This window comes from Anas platyrhynchos, chromosome 21 (genome assembly GCF_047663525.1).
Source record: "Anas platyrhynchos isolate ZD024472 breed Pekin duck chromosome 21, IASCAAS_PekinDuck_T2T, whole genome shotgun sequence".
NCBI lineage: Eukaryota > Metazoa > Chordata > Aves > Anseriformes > Anatidae > Anas > Anas platyrhynchos.
The window spans coordinates 12102531-12118524 of NC_092607.1; the positions used below are offsets into that span (position 1 = coordinate 12102531).

Genomic DNA, 15994 nt, shown 5'->3' on the forward strand with positions numbered 1-15994 from the left:
GCCTCAGCCCATAGTGAGTGATCCATGAAATGCATCATCCCTGCTGCCTGGGTTGTTGATGGTGAGCTGCTGTCTCTGTGTGCGCAGGATTTGTTGTGCCAGTGTGTCTTCTCCAGAGCACTGGCAAACTGCGTGGAAGCCAGGGAAGCCTTTCATCCCCGCCTGCCTAGCCAATATTATTAAAAACAACTAGTAGGTTCAGAAACTATTTTCGTATTGATTTTGCAAATCTTTACTAAGCTGCATGTTAGTAAGAGTAAACCTGATGTGGGCTTATCTAGTTTGTGATTTTAAGTAAGATATTAATGTTTGGGGGATGGGAGTGATGTTCATGTAATGTGTTCTGGATTTGGGCATCCCAGTTGTTCCAGTGTGCAAAGTAAAGGCGGAGGCTGCTAACAAGCTGATGCTCCGTACTAAAGCAACACTTTAACTTGGAGTGAGGTCACAGAAACTGATTTAAAAACATAGACAGCAGCTCCTAGGCTTGCCAACACTTGTTTTTGGTAGCTATCAGATTTCTGGTATCAAAAAACTAATTTGATTACACAGTGTTACTTACTGTGTAACTAAGGACTCTACTCATGTAAGCAAGGATTTAGTAGGATTAATCTTAGTATTAAAATTAGAAACCCCATGTGGCTAGAGTGAGAGAAAGTTGCAGAAGGAAAAACTATTTGTTGTTTTTTCTCACTTGAAATCCTGTTATTCATTTGATGATCCATACCTTTCTTTAGGTGTAAACAGAATATTAATCAGTCCTTCCATGGGGATTTTTTCTAAACATGCTTTTCAGCTATTCTCTATATGAATATCAGAAAGCGAACATACAGTGGAATAAGATTCCCTCAGACTTCTGCAGATTGATTTCTCTGAGTTGTATGTTCCCCATACATTGATCCTTCTGTGTTCTTTTGTTGCTGCCTTCCATTTGAGCAATTCCTGTAAGCCCTGAGGACCAGAGCTGCAGGGGGTAAGGAGGCCTTTGCCCCTGTGCACCGATGAGCAGGGAGGGAGGATCTCAAAACTCTTCACCTGCATTAGTAGGTGAACTGCTGCCACTGCCCAAAGTGAGCTGCCTCGCTTCCTGATGCCTCAGGCAACAGGAGTTTGGACTGAAACAGCTTCTTTCTCTTCAACTTTTCATTCCACATCATTCCACATTCCTCCATTGATGCTTTGTGAGCCAGCATAACTGCAAAAATGATATGAAACTGGTTAAATTGATGTGAACAGTTTAGGTCTCAGGGATGGAAATGGTAGTCTCTGGTAAGGAGGGTGTCTTGGCCACTGAGGACACAGTCATGTTTTTATGTTTCTCTGTCCTTTCAAACAGTGTTTCTGCACTACAAGGAGAAACTAATGAACCAGTGACACAGAAAACATGGTGCTCCCTCAGGGGGATGTGATACCAAGGACCCTTACACCCCTGTTGCAGAGGGCTGCAGTGGGGGGAGAGGGAATTTGTGTAATGTTGCTTCCATGGAGCCACTGAGCAAAAGCTGCTTTGAGAAGTGGGCTTCCAGAACTGGATGAGACACCATTTCACACAGTATGGGAGTGATCTGGGCCCAAAGCTGCCTCAGGACTGTATTCCCGCTGTCAGCATTGTGTAAGTGGAGTTCAGTAACAGGGAAGGGACAAAGATGTGCAGGGCTCACAACACCTGCCTGAGATGCACTTGACTAGTGCAATTAGTTTGCTGTGTTCTCCAAGCTAACGACAGTTTTGTCATTTTTTTTTCCTATGGATTTGTTGCTTTTCTTTAGTTTAATTTCTGTTTTTTTTTTTTTTTTGTTGTTTCCTAAAGTTTCCCCCACTTCTGAGACTCATTTCTTGTAGATAGTGAATTGTGGTTTCTTGCAGGTTCTTCTCAGGATGGAACTCCCCAAATTTTAGAAATTCCCCTATGGTAGACTGACGCTAGTTATACCTAATACATATTGCTGACAGCAATATCTGGCATAAAGGTGACAGGGATGTCAATCATGTATTGCCTATTGCTGCTGTCCAGCTGAACAACATGACTTCAGATCATCTGTGATTACATGTCAGTATGTTTATTATTGATTTATTTAATTTAGCATTTTTTTTCCAACTGTCCTTGATACTTCTAACCATGCTTGGAGATGAGTGTCTGACACACAGATCACTGCTTCCAAGAGGGTATGGGCAGCTGGCAAAGAGAACTCAATAACACAATTTGCTCTGCTGATTTTATTGAGTATGTAAGTAAAAGGGTTTTCGTTCATCTCGGTGAATGCTTTTTTATGATCTGCATCACTGCAATCATACTTGTGATGAAATGAAATAATTAAGAAAGATATTCTCCTCTCTTCATTGTATTTATGATTAACAAAGTAAATGAAAATCCAGCCTTTTATCTGACATCAAATGGTATTGCATTTTTGAGCTAAATTGGACATTCATCTTTTTTTTGGTGAGTTTTTTGAAGCTTAAACATACCTTTCTTTTTCTCCCTATCCTTCTTTCTTATGTTTCTGAATACCGGTAAATTAAAGATAACTAGAAACTGGAAATGCTTTCAGAAAAGGTCTTGAAATTCACACACATGCACACAAAAAGAGGAAGAAAGAGAGAGAAATGTAATTCTTCTTCTTTCATATTAGCATGACAATCAAGCAATTACTTGGAATACTTCATACATATTCCACCAATCTTTTTTTTGGGAGGTGGGGCACAGTCTGCATTAAATAATGTATTTTATGCTAATCTGAATTTATAGAATTGTACGGCACCATTGTATCACCCCTCCCTTCCAAAGGTTGGGAAGCAACCAGTTCAGTAAATAAGCTCTGCATTCTGTAAACCCCCAGTGAATGTTTCTTATATGAGAAGTCACTTAAAGTGACTTCTTTGGGGAAAAAAAAAAATAGTTGGAAAAAGTCATAAGAAATAATTGCACTTCACTGAAAGTTTAGCAGTTGTAAATTAAAATGAGAGGATTTCAGGAAAGAACTTTTATGCCCACAAAATAACCATGTACTTTTGTAGTACTACGAGGGAATTATCAATGTAACTGAGTCAAGAGTCAATATCAATGCCTCCAAATGACAAAATAATAATTGGCCAGATTTTATCGATAGGAGCTAAACTTCCACATAATCGTATGAATGAGTTAGTCACAGGATATTATTGTAGAAGAAATAATGGGTAAACAGGAAAAGGAGATGACTTACACGATACTTGTGCCTCCTAATTCACAGATATGTTCTCTGTGACATTAGTTCCAGGTTGACTTTCAACTCTTCTCATTTTCTAACAGCCAATGTAAAACTGACAAAATCAGGCTCTTGGTACTTTGTCAAGTGTTTGACAGCAACAATTTGTTTGTAGTTTGCCAATACTTACTACCTTTGAGAGATCAGCCAAAATCATGTTACTATAATCCACCTTGTGCTAAAATTCATGAATTAAATTTCCAAAGAGATCTGGTCAAGAGGAGGGCAAATTCAAGCAATTCTTCCGTAACTTTCTGAGTACTGACGTGTGTATCCTTGAGAAGGGAGGGCTGCAGCAGGCAGACCTGAAGGTGGCTGCAGAGCAGCACTTTCCTAAATACAGAAGGAAGTAGGATAATGTGTTACTAAAGATCTTTATTTTCTTCTCAGAGAGGTAACAGATAGTTGCCTAAACAAAAACCAAGTAAAGATATGGAAAGGCAATCGCATGTGCTGTCATTCTGTTTTTGTTGGTGAGGATGTATTGCAACCCATCCACTTTAAAGTGGAAGTAGAGCAAAATTTTCCATGATTTCAACTGATATCCCACCAGCTGAATCACAGCTGCTCACAGTCCTTCCTAACAGCATCTAAACCCTGCAGATCCTTCTTTTGTGACTTTCAGCTGATGAGCTGCCACCTCATGGCTGAATAGGGGTCTGTTCTTGAGTGACTTCACTTATCTTTTTACCATTAAATCTCATCATCTGTCTCCTACCTGGTACGTGAGCCATGTACTTCTGTGTGCTGTTGAGGTCATGGGCCATGGGTTTTTCATTGGCATATGCCTTATGTGTCATTTGTTTATGAAAATACTAGGATCTGTCTTAGAATATTTCTTCCCTTCAAATTTTGTTCTAAATCTTTGTTTACAGCTGAAATTTGACTTAGAAGCCTTTAATTGCCAAAATTGTTTCATATATTTGTATATTTAAAGTTATGCCCACACACCTAATTTTTGGAAGAGTTTGACTGTAGAAGAATAAAGAACAGAAGACAACAAAGATAACTAATTTTTGTTGTTGTTCTTTTGATGCAGTATGTAAATAAGTTGAGGCCATGAGATCAAGTGAGATTTTTTTTTTTTTTTCTCTTAGTAAAGATATTCAGGAAGTCCTTTAAATAAGGAGCCTGGGTTGTAGATGCAGACTTTCCAGCAAGCAATTAAAGCTCAACATTTACAGACACTTAGATAAACCAGATGTATTCCTGGCAAGGGAGAGCTTGAAAAGCAACAGATTTTGAAGTACATTGACAGCCCTTAAACTTCAGAAAGAAAAAGCTCTGCTTAAGAAGCCCTTCAGTAAGTAAATTATTTAGTTCATTGTGTGTTGCTTAATAGTTCTGTTACTTAGACTTCTGATTGTTGAGGACTTAGTAAAAGAGTAAGAAAGAAGAAGTGAAAGGAAAGGTTCCCAGGGAACTAGATTAAGTCTGTAAGAGCAATGTGAAGTGTTTTCATCTCCTACCCCATTTTAAACCAAATGACTCTGTTTTCTTATCCTTGTCTCTTAATGGCAGTAGATCTCCTGTAATGTAGAGACACTCAGCAGAGAAGTAATGCAGTGAAATTGTGCTAACAACATGATTTGCCAAAAGCAATCAGTTTTTGTTAGGTACGTTGTAAAGGAGAAGACGTATTAGCAGACACAAAATGATGTGCCGTAGAGCAGCTGCAAAATCAAGGGGAAAATATTGACCCTTCATTGCATAAGTAATAGATGGATGTTTTAGTTTGGAGGGAAATGACAGAAGAACAGTGACATTAACAATTTGGGAGAGGTGCAGTGGACAGGGATGCTGTGGGAGTTAGGGAAATCTTTCTGGCAACAAAAGCATGTTCTTAGATCCAAAGCTGACAGCTCACAACTGCTCCATCAGAGCATAAGCCTTCCGATTCTTAAATGCTAAATGGATCCAGCCTTTAACTAGATGCAAGCTGTCAGTTTGAGAATGTCTTATTCACCCACTTACCACCCACTTTAGTGGCATCCTCAGCTGAGAAGTCTTCCACGGTCCTTGCCAGGTGTAACCTCTGTGAGCTTTCCGCTCCTAACTGTGGGCAGAAGGTGGACACGACCTGGCAGTTTCTCATGACAGGTCTGAATCTTTCCTGACAAGGAGTAAACTTGGATTTGTGGGGTAGGAATTCCATGTCTCCAAGGAAAAGAGCTACAACAGAGAGGTTCAGGGAGTATTCTGCATAAAACTGACATATTTTCTGGGCTTGCTTTATAGACAACCAAAGCTTATTTCAGTTTCTATTATAAAGCACAGTAAAATAATGAAATGTTATCAGTTTGCCTTGCCATAAGACTTTTCATTCTGCCTCTGCCCAAAGTAACTGGCATCTCCATTGCTTTACTCTGTCTGCCATTGTTTCCTAGAAGCATCTTGGTTGGAGCACAGAAATGCAATCACACTCTTCCTGATATTGCACAAGATAAGAGGGAGTGACAAACAGCATTAAGTCCAGGGTTATTTTTCATTTCCATTTATATTTTTTTAGCTTTTTATGTGATTAAACTCTTCTGATATTTCAGGGCACAAGTGTATCTCCTCCTATCCTTAACTAAATATTGGAGGAAAAAAAAAATATATCCTTTCTCTACTGAATAGGTTACTTGAGAAATAGCCAGGGTCACCCAGGAACAAACTGTAGCCTTGTCAGAACCATCTGATCTGCAGTAACCTGAGCCTTTCCAGACACTCCATAGCTGATTAAAAGTGAATCTTTGCCTAGGTCATTTTGGTGAAGGAGGGCAGTGGGAATCCTTTCTGCACTACTGTGTCTGCCTGGAAAATTATTTAACACTTATTTCATAGGTGAAGGAGTCTATTTGCCTTAAGAGCTCCACTTATTTTGCAACTATCATAGCAGAAAAAATAGACTTGTTTTCAAAACTAGTCTCTATTTGAGAGGGTATTTTGCTGTATAATGAATTCTCTGATTTGTAGCAGACTCAGAGGTTGCAAAAACTCTTCCAGCTTGTAACCTGAAGTGCTATAAAAGTTTTAAGATATTAAATATTATTTAGTGAATTATTGAAAATGGTATTTTTTAGAAGTCTTACAAGCTTAGCAGAAAGAGGTTAAAAAAAAAAAAAAAAAACCTGAAGTTTGGATTAACAACAACAAAAAAAAAAAAAAAAAAAAAAACTGCCAGGGGATTGTCACTGAGCCAGTGAAGGAAGAGTTGTCCAGAAGAGTGCTCTACTGTCTTTCAAATGTACAAGGCAACTTCTACACACAGCTCTTTTTTGCAGGGGGAAAACAGGACTGGGCTTATATGCAAGAAACATTCTGAATAAGCAACAGTTTCGTACTTAATCGCTTTTGTCTCTGGCTACGTGAACTGTGTGTTGATGCTATTTGAACAGGTACAGAGGAGCAAAATGCTTGCCTGCTGCAGGATTTTGTTGAGACAGGATTATTTCTTTCTAGGATGTGTCCAGCAGAAACTCATCCCTGTATCTTTGACTTTTACCTCTGGACACACTTGGGATATAAATCTATCCAAGTAATTAATCTGTCCAGAGACCTGGGTTTAGTTTCATGTTTCCTATTGACCAGTTGTAGGCAGCTCTCAGCTCAGCAAGCAGAGGCTTTGAAGTGCCCTTTGGAAGCAGTTACCTTCCCCCAGCTGCCTAAAAAGTTGAGGAGGCTTGCTTAGTTTTGGAGTTGGCTCAGATGCCAGTTCCTGCAGCATCTCAGTGCTAGGCATTGAATTCCTTCACTAAGCCTGGCTGTTTGACTCCTTAATGCTGCACACACTGCAATTGTGTGTGCAATTTCAAGTAATCAAATTCCTCGGCAATCTTTCAAACATTAGCCACAATATCACTAGCTGCACCCTAGTGATATTTGAGTCGTGTTTTGTCCTGCAAGTCAATGAAGATATGAAAATTAATTACTGACTGGAAGCACAGGCTTCTGTGACAAGCAGCAACCAGATCCATTAGTGTATTAGCATTACAAATATAAACCTTAGAATATATATTTATATATATATAAAAAACCTAGAACTAATATCTAACATTTCTCTTATTTCACTAGAATTGTTTGAACTCAGGATGCAACTGAAAATCATTTCCACTGAGAATTCTGTGATTGAAAAAAAAAAATACGTTAACCAAAAAGAAATGTTTAGATATGAAATCAATTATTCAGCATAACAAAAAGTAAACTAGGTATTCACGTAGTCACATAATACAAATAAAACTTTAAAGAGGGCAAAATAGTTCTTCTGAGTAAAGACAAAGGTTGTGTTGTGTGGTTTTTTTTTTTTTTGGTGTGTTTTTTTTAAGTCTTAGGGCAAATAATTCACTTAACCTAACAGTTATTTCAGAAGTTCTAGATTTCTTAAAATAGAAATTTCTGGGGGATGCTCTGTGCAGATAGATTTTTATACTTGGCAACTATTAAACTATTATAGCATTTTATTCTTACAAAAAGATTTTGTACTCCAGGCATACAATTAGCCACAGAGCACTACATTCATTGTCTCTTTCCCAACTTACTACCATTATTTGTCAAAATCTTTTCTGGAAAAAAAAAAAGGCTCTGTCAAAACTGGATTATTTTCCCTATAAAAGGGCAAGTGATTCAGCTCTACTGAAGTCAGAAAGAATACATTTATCTGGATTAATTTAAAATTAGTACTGGTGGTCCTGGACTTACTGAAACAAACAGCAAAATTCACAATTTCAGTGGGGCAGGTTTCATGACTGCATCTATTTTGTTATACTTTGTCTTATTTTTTTACTGCTCAGCCATATGATATTTCTGTATTACCACTTAATATTAATATGGAAACAGTATTCAGAAGGAATATTACAAATAGAAAAGATGTTCATGTTTGCTAAAATCAAGTAGCATGACAAAGCACTCTTCATTTTGTTTTCATTTCATAGCTTTGTGCAATTTATGTTTATTGTCTAACATTGCAACTGTGCTTTTAGCATGTTCTTTTTTCTTTTCTTTTTTTTTTTTTTTAAGAAAGTTACTAAGATAATTCAGTAGCTGATAGAATAATGCAATGTCATGGGAAGATTTTTAAGTAGAAAATTATTTCCTTCTATTTCAACTCTCAGTGAAGTACTTATCAGAAAAGTTAGACTGAGTGAACTGCAAGACTGATTTTTTTTCCTCCTTAACTGATCAATTAATTGTGTGGATATTGTGGTTTAATAGGAGGGAGATTGGTAGTCTCTAGACAGAGATTACTAACATCTATAAACTTATTCAATTTGTATGCCCTGGGATTTCACTGAGAGCAGTTCACTACAATAGCAATAGAGAAAGGAACGTCCTGATAATTTTCCCTTAGCAAATTCCAGCAGAACCTTTGCACATAATGAACTGCAATCAAATGACAGTAAATCTGAGAACAGGAGACGAAAAAAAGAAAGAAGGGGGGGGGGGGGGGGGGGGGGGGAAGGAAAGGAAAGAAAATGCAGCTGTATTACATCATTTTAGAAGGATATAAGCATTCTCCATAAACACTCTTGGATATAACATATTGATTCCTAACTGCAATTTATAGTTCAACACAATCATATTTATTCACTGCAGAGACATGAATTATACAATTTGTAGCTGCGGTTAACCAAGAGAGAGGAAAGAGTCCATTTCAGACCTTAGCCACAAAATTTCAAGGATTCCATCATCTGTAAAATCGATAAAGAAACAGTAATAATCTTTAAGGTATTTTCAGTAATGAAGATTTCACTGTGGAATGGGTTCCCAGAGTGAATTAGATTAATCCAGAATCTGATCACTTATAGAAAGTGCTGCAAGGCCTTCATTGTAAATTTACAATATATTCAAAATCCATTTACATTAATTTCAGGGAAAAATAATTCAATATTGTGCAAATTCAACTTAAATGTTGGGGAAAAATGAAAGTGCCCAGAAACAGAAGCTTCACAAAGGATAAAGCCCCTGACTTCTCTTAAACAAGTAGATTTATTATTATTTTTTTTTACATTCAACTGAACAGATGTTAAATTGAATAATGTCTATAAGCACAAGGATTCTAGATATGCAGTAATAAACAGAAACACAGAAGCACAGGAAAGAAGCGCCACCCAATTCCAAAGGAGAAAAGTGTACAGTGAGCCACAGCAAGTATGAGTTGCATGAGAAGCCTGGTGCCAATCAGGTGAACAAGGCAGATGTACACACTTGGGTCATGCCAATATATTCCCATATATATTGTTCTCAAATTACAGTATAGCAAACTATTTTCTAGAAGCTCTTAAAGCAGCGTGTAAGAGTGCTTGCTCTATGTTTTTAGTAGTAAGTATATTCATTTATTGTGAAAATTGAGTGCTATTTTTACAGCACTGAAGCAGAGCACAAACTTCACTTCAGACCTTCACAGTGGCCTGTGCCACTCCAAATACAAGATATACTTAATGTACAGAAAATAATCCTGCCACAAATCTTGGTAAACATTCAGCTTGCATCTACCGTGTGATATAATGCTTTTCTGAATGTTGTACAGCTGGGAAAAGGAGGCACAAAACTATGAAATGACTAGTGCCATTGGCTTCCTGGGTGTTCTTAAAGTCTTGGTTCCAAGTTGTGAGTTCTAATTAATTGATGACAAATAGCAAGCTGAAAAAAAATACGTCAAGTGATCCTCAAGCTCTGGCTTGTGCCAGTTCTCTTTGTGAAATATTGATAACTGTAGCTGTGTTGAGTTGTAATGACAGTAAGTATTTTCTTGCATAATACTCTTAAATATTTAGTGACAAGTGATAATGCTGTCCCATAGAAAATCCCTGGACAGAAAATCTCCATGAAAAGCCTTTCACAGAGACCTTTCCATTACACCTGCCTCAGTGCAAGTGTGGGGAGAAGTTTCAGATCCTCCTGTTTCCCAGGAAAACCTTCAAAGCTAATTTTCTGAGACTGTTCACAGATTGTTTCTCTGCTAGTCACTTGTCCCATTTTTCTCTTTGGTTTCCCAGCATGTTTGCTGATCTGGGGCCATGCTATCAAACAACTCTTGGGACCAGCAACCTCGGGACAGCTGCAGGGCTGACAGAATGTCCCCCCCCCACCGTTGCTCTGACATCGCAAGCCCTGCTGCCACTGAGCACTCAGGGTTATGGTCCCCTGCTGCCCCAGTGCTGACACCTCAATGATGCCTCGTGGGAACGGCTGAGAGCTGGTTCTGCCACCAGCTAAGAAACACAGCTTCCCAGGATGAGTCAGGATCATCTTTATAAAATTTATTCAAAGCTACCCTACAAGTGTTAGCTCCAGTCTGTCATGAGCATGCCATATCCAATAAATAATGATAGAGCTTCCCTCCATTACACACAGTAGTACTCTCTGCACTATCAGTAGGATTAAAACACTAAATAATTGAATGATATTGATCTTAAAATTGAGTTACCAGAACAAGAGCATTTCCTGTATATTTTCAAAATAAAGTCACTGTGTTCCTGTCTATAATCATCGCATGAGCCCATTGACAGGTTCAATAGTAGCAGCTTGGCAGGTTTTAAAAGTCAATAAAGAAAACAAGTGTGTTTGTTTTCAAACATCAAATACATTTTAATTGTTCTTATTTAAAGCTACAAACCCTCAATCAAACAATGCCCTTTCTATCTCAGAGCAGACCCTGCTGCAGTAACACAGGCATGTGTTACCTAAATCAAGTTTAAAGACTTGCATTAACCATGAAAACTGTAGCACATCTGATTTAAAATGCCATTTCCCCCTTGTTCAGTTATGTTGCCAATTTTATGAAGACAGGTTTTTTCCTTTATCTTCAGATGAGCAATACAGCTTTCACAGGTAAATATGGGTAGTATTCCACTTGGTGTGTGTGTGTTGCTAAAGGAAGGTCAAATAATATGAGTTATAAATTTGGGGTTTTCAAAATATCCTTTTACAATGACAGATATGTTAGTTACATTTATTGGCTGTGTAATAGAATAACAGCTACTATTTGAAACATGAGACTTTGCCTGGGTTTCTAAAGGTTTGGATGCTGGAGTTGTATGTGGAATTGTCTCACAATACCATATCTTTTCTTGTTATCTCACTAGGCCTTATACAAGCAAGTATTTGCGTGTGTTGAGATCTCTCACAGATGTTTGCATAAAATTTCTTTTCATATAGAAATGTTCAGATCCAGGCTCTCCCATTTTTGATGTCAGAGCTTTGTTGACTTTCTGAGAAGGGTCATAGATAGGCATGTAGACTATGCCTCTGTAGGAAACGGACCAAGGTTATAGGTAGCTTCCCAAAACACAAAACTTGTCCCTTTCTAGGTGGTTCTGTACAAAGATAGATATGGAGAAGCTCACACTCACTTAAATAAATCCTTCTTTGATATCTAATCTTCTTGCTGTTCTTTCAGTTCCATTATTTTTTGTTAAGAGATGTGCAGCCAAGAGAAATGGCTGTGGTCAAGATTTCCATTTTTGCTGGTGGCTGCATTTTTGAGAGGGCAATTCAGTTTCCTAGTAAAGTTCTTTGCTGGGTAGGGTTTTTTCTTTTTTATTTATTTACTTATTGTAAAGAGAAAATCTACTTTTAGGGTAAGACATTAACTTCCGCTGTGGAAATCCTCAGAACAAAATAAGAAAAAAATCTCAAAGTTAGACCAAATATTTCTTTCCATTAGCTTTGCTTGGGACATTAGCAGGTGTTGCTGAATGGTGGTTCCATTGCAGTCAAGATTTTTCTGTCTAAAAGATATTTCTTTCTTTTTTAGTGATATTGTAAATCTATGGATTGCCTCTGGAATTGATTTATTTGTTTTCTTTACAAATTCTTATATATTGAGGGCAAGATTTTTTGTGTGAGAGGCAATGAATATCTGTTTATGTTAAAGGAGCTATATTGGCTTATTCTAGGTGGTGCACTGGGCCCCAAACCCTAGCATTGTGTTTAATTATTCTCACTTGCAGACCTACAGACTTAATACAGGAAAGAAGAAAAATGTTTTCCAATGTGACAGTAGTAACCTGGACAGCAGCTTCTTCAAGGTTATGGACAAAGTGATATTATTGCACAGTAAAGCTGTCACAAGGGTACAGCTTTTCTAACTATTGCTGAGAATATGCTGCTAAACTTGAAATGACAGGCTCATTGCCAGCTTGGGAGAATTCTGCAGGAGTTTATTGGGAGGTAAACCTCATAAAAAGCATCTCCAGATTCATTTTGATACAGAAATGTTTTACAGATTAAAATCTATTAAATGTGAAAATAAAATTTGCCACATCAATCATCAGCAATTGAGAAAAGCCCAAACCTAGGGAAATAACTTATAATGAAATCAGTTTATTATAGACTTGAGAGGGGCATACTGGGGCAATTTTCTCTTTTAAGCTCTCATAATTTCCTATTTGACTTTTACTGCCAATTGCTTTAGCTATTGATTAGAAAAGGAAGAATGTGAACACATTTTTGAATGATTGTTGTACAATAGTGTTAAATATGACTTGAAAATATCAGCAGTCAGGATTCATCCGTATAAGGAATCATAGGGCTATATGAAAAAACCTTGTCACAAAATGTCAGAAATGTGAGGCCAAACAGGAAATTCTTACTATTAATAAAACGTTTGGGATAGCTTTGCAAGGAAGGTAGTCCCTCTGCACACTGATTCAACAAAGAACTCCAGTCTAAGCCTTTAGTTTTAAACCAATGAGTTCTTAGGTTCTCAGATTCTCCTGTGAGTGCTGAGGGCATCAGATACTCCTGTTGATTTATGCAAATTGAAATAGCCATTTATTATTAAATAAAAATGAATTATATTAATGAACTTTGTAAGTTGAAGAATTGGCTGTGCACCTCTAGTCATAACAATCCTTCTGACCTGGGGTCCTATAAAGAACAAAAAAAATCACTAAAAACATGAACAGAAAGGGTCTGTAAAATGGGCAGTTTGATAGAGCACCAGCCTCTGAACACCCAGTGCAAGGACACAAGCCATAGAGCAGTACAGTGCCCAACAAGTGGCATGGGTAAGGTGTAGTGTTGCTAAACTGGGGGATTTGTCTGTATTGTACTCACTGCCCTTTCTGAGTCAAATCTGGCAAGAAATGGCAAAGGAGGTGTTCACAAGTTCTCAGAGTTTGCTTCTGTGTAACATCAGAGTAAAACTATTTTTTCTAAAAATATTTACTTCACAAAAAACTCTATGGACTCTTCAGAATGACAAGGATATTCTGATTCTTATGCAAGATTTTTCCCAGTTAATTTGGAGTCTACTGTCTTCAAAACACGTGTTTGAGTTACCAAATACAGACCTCATGAAATTAAAAATATTAAAACCATTCCTTGATGGTCCAAGCAATATGAATTTCTTCCTGTGTGGCACATCATATTCTAAGTTTTCTATCAACATATCATTTCTGAGCAATCTCTTGACCAGATGTAAAATCATGTTAAGGTTCTGTGATGGTTCTCTTTTGAACAGTGATTAGGGCTTTTATTCTTTAAAAATGTAATAAAAATTCCAATGCAACCTTCTCACAGGTGACTATTTAGTACATTCTATAATTTCGTCTCTGTCATCACAGACAAATCACACTTCCTCAAGATGATTCCTTGAGTAGGCTGGGAAAGCAAAGATTTCTTTATTGAACAGGTTTTGATATCTTTATCTTATTTTTCTTTCAGTAAGTTTTTGACAAAAAGAAAAAATAACTGATCTAAACTTCATCTGTTATTAGCATAATTCCTTTTGAAAGATGCTGGAGAAGGAGAGACTGGAGGTAAAAGAGTTAAAAGTTAGAGGGTTGAAACAAAAAGATCATATCAGTGCAGGAAGAGAAAAGAAAAACTTGCTAAGAATTGGGATTTTTGGATGATTTGTTAGCAACAGTTTTTCTGTCAGTCTTCTTTGCATGCATAATTAGTTCTCTCTGGAGATATTACTAAGAGATGTATCTGGAAAAAATTATAAGGATGCATACTGTGAATCACAGAGATGATGATTCAAATAATATCTGATCAAGAAAGGGGTACAATGGACACACACATCTCTTTTAAGACTGAAAGGCAATTTCCGTAAATGAAGGAGTAATTTTATATGATCATATTTATCTACATCAGAAGCAGAAGGATATAATTTGTCCCTTGGTTCTCTCTGCTATGAATAGGTAGGGGTCAGCCAAAAGTGGATATATTCAGCTAATAACGGTATGGATTCTTTGAACAAATTATAACACAGGTTGGTCCTTGTAAGAGAACATAATAGTACTGGACCTGTATTGCCACTGGAAATACATTGCTATGGGAAAACCGGCAGGCTGAACACTAAAAAGGCTATGGTCCGCTCAAGGTTGGTTTTCCTCAAACACTGAAAACTGGGGAGTAGGCAGTCTGGGTTTTCAGCTCCTGTGGTCTGAAATGCCTTTTCCCTGGGAACGTTCACACTGGGTGCCAGCTGGGAACTGGAAGGGGTGGCAGAGGTACCCAAGCACCCTTGGCACAGTTCTGCCTGCAAGCAGAGCTGAATTCAACCATCCAAAGCAGTAGCCAGGCATGACAGGTAGCGAAACACTTTCATTCCATTCATTTAGAAATGAAATTTAAGTGTTGCCATATTTATCATCTTTGCCTTAGGAACAAAGCTGTATTCTTTGTGCTTATTCTAGTTTTCTAGTTAGCTTTCCATTCATGCCAGTGTATGCTAGCATGCTACCACACAAACACACACACACACACACAAAAAAAAAAAAAAAAAAAAGCTCTTTGTTTTTGGGAATTTGGGGGTAATAGCCCTTTTACTACCTCTATTTTACTGTTATTCAATGTTAATATTGCTATTTCTCAACCACCGAGGTGGTTCAAAGATGAATAGAGAAGCAGCTCAACAACCACAAAGAACTCAAAGTTACGTATTGTAAGGATTAGGACAGTCAGGAAAAAGGGAATAAAAGCTGTGAAGTTTCAGGTCTGTTTCCAAACAAAATTTCTCAAGGGAGAGGGGAAAATTTTACACAGCAGCTAAAAATGAAAACAACAAAATAAAATATACACGAAGGTGAGAAACACGTATTAACTTTGAAATTTGATTTCTTGCTTTCAAGCTAGAGAATTAATTTTTTTTTCTTTTAATTTTTTATTTTTTTATTTTTTGGAAGAAGGTCACAAACCAAAGCACTGAGAGTGAGAAAGAAAGAGAAGGTGATTAGTAAATACGGTGATGTGTTTTTTTTTGTTTGTTTGTTTGTTTAAATGAGACATCTCTATGCTGTGAGACTCTGGAACCTGGTACCATTTAAGTATTATGTGTATTGTACTCTCCAGCAGCTTGCTCTTGATTAGTTCCTCATCCATGCACCATTTCTGACATGTATGGCTGAATCTTCTCATAAAACAACCAAAGAGGAGCAACAGTATCAGCAGCATCCTAGGTTTTTCCCATGAAGAACCTACAGGGCAGTGCTTCTTCATTACCTTCAGTACCTTCTTCATTATATATGCAAATGTTTTCTTTCCTTGTCTCAGTACAGATGACAAGGTAGACGAGGCTGTGATAATGAGCACTTTTATAAGGCAGTAGAAATGCCACAGATACAGAAACAAACCATCACATATTTTTCTTTCTTACTCGTGCCACATTCTGTGTGAATCTAAGCCCTGAATCTTCAAAGATTTGCAGGGCAGGGAACTGTCAAAGAATTCACTGGAAAAATTCACACCGTTAAGGTACAGAATGTGTCCAAATGCCTTGCTGATATGGGGTATGAGCAAAACTGTTGGGCGAAGACTTG

The 15994-nt window shown here is 37.5% G+C and overlaps 1 long non-coding RNA gene across 3 annotated transcripts in view; it reads left to right on the forward strand.

The window, feature by feature from the left end:
- LOC106019074 (uncharacterized) overlaps nucleotides 1-15994 on the forward strand; it is a 178158-nt gene that overhangs the window by 131629 nt on the left and 30535 nt on the right. Inside the window, exon 11 of one of the 3 annotated variants that reach the window (XR_002405005.4) lies at nucleotides 10220-10805. The exons of the other annotated variants lie outside the window; for them this stretch is intronic. This is a non-coding gene — a long non-coding RNA (uncharacterized lncRNA). Of the gene's footprint in view, nucleotides 1-10219; nucleotides 10806-15994 lie in introns of those variants that run through there. 3 annotated transcript variants of the gene reach the window in all.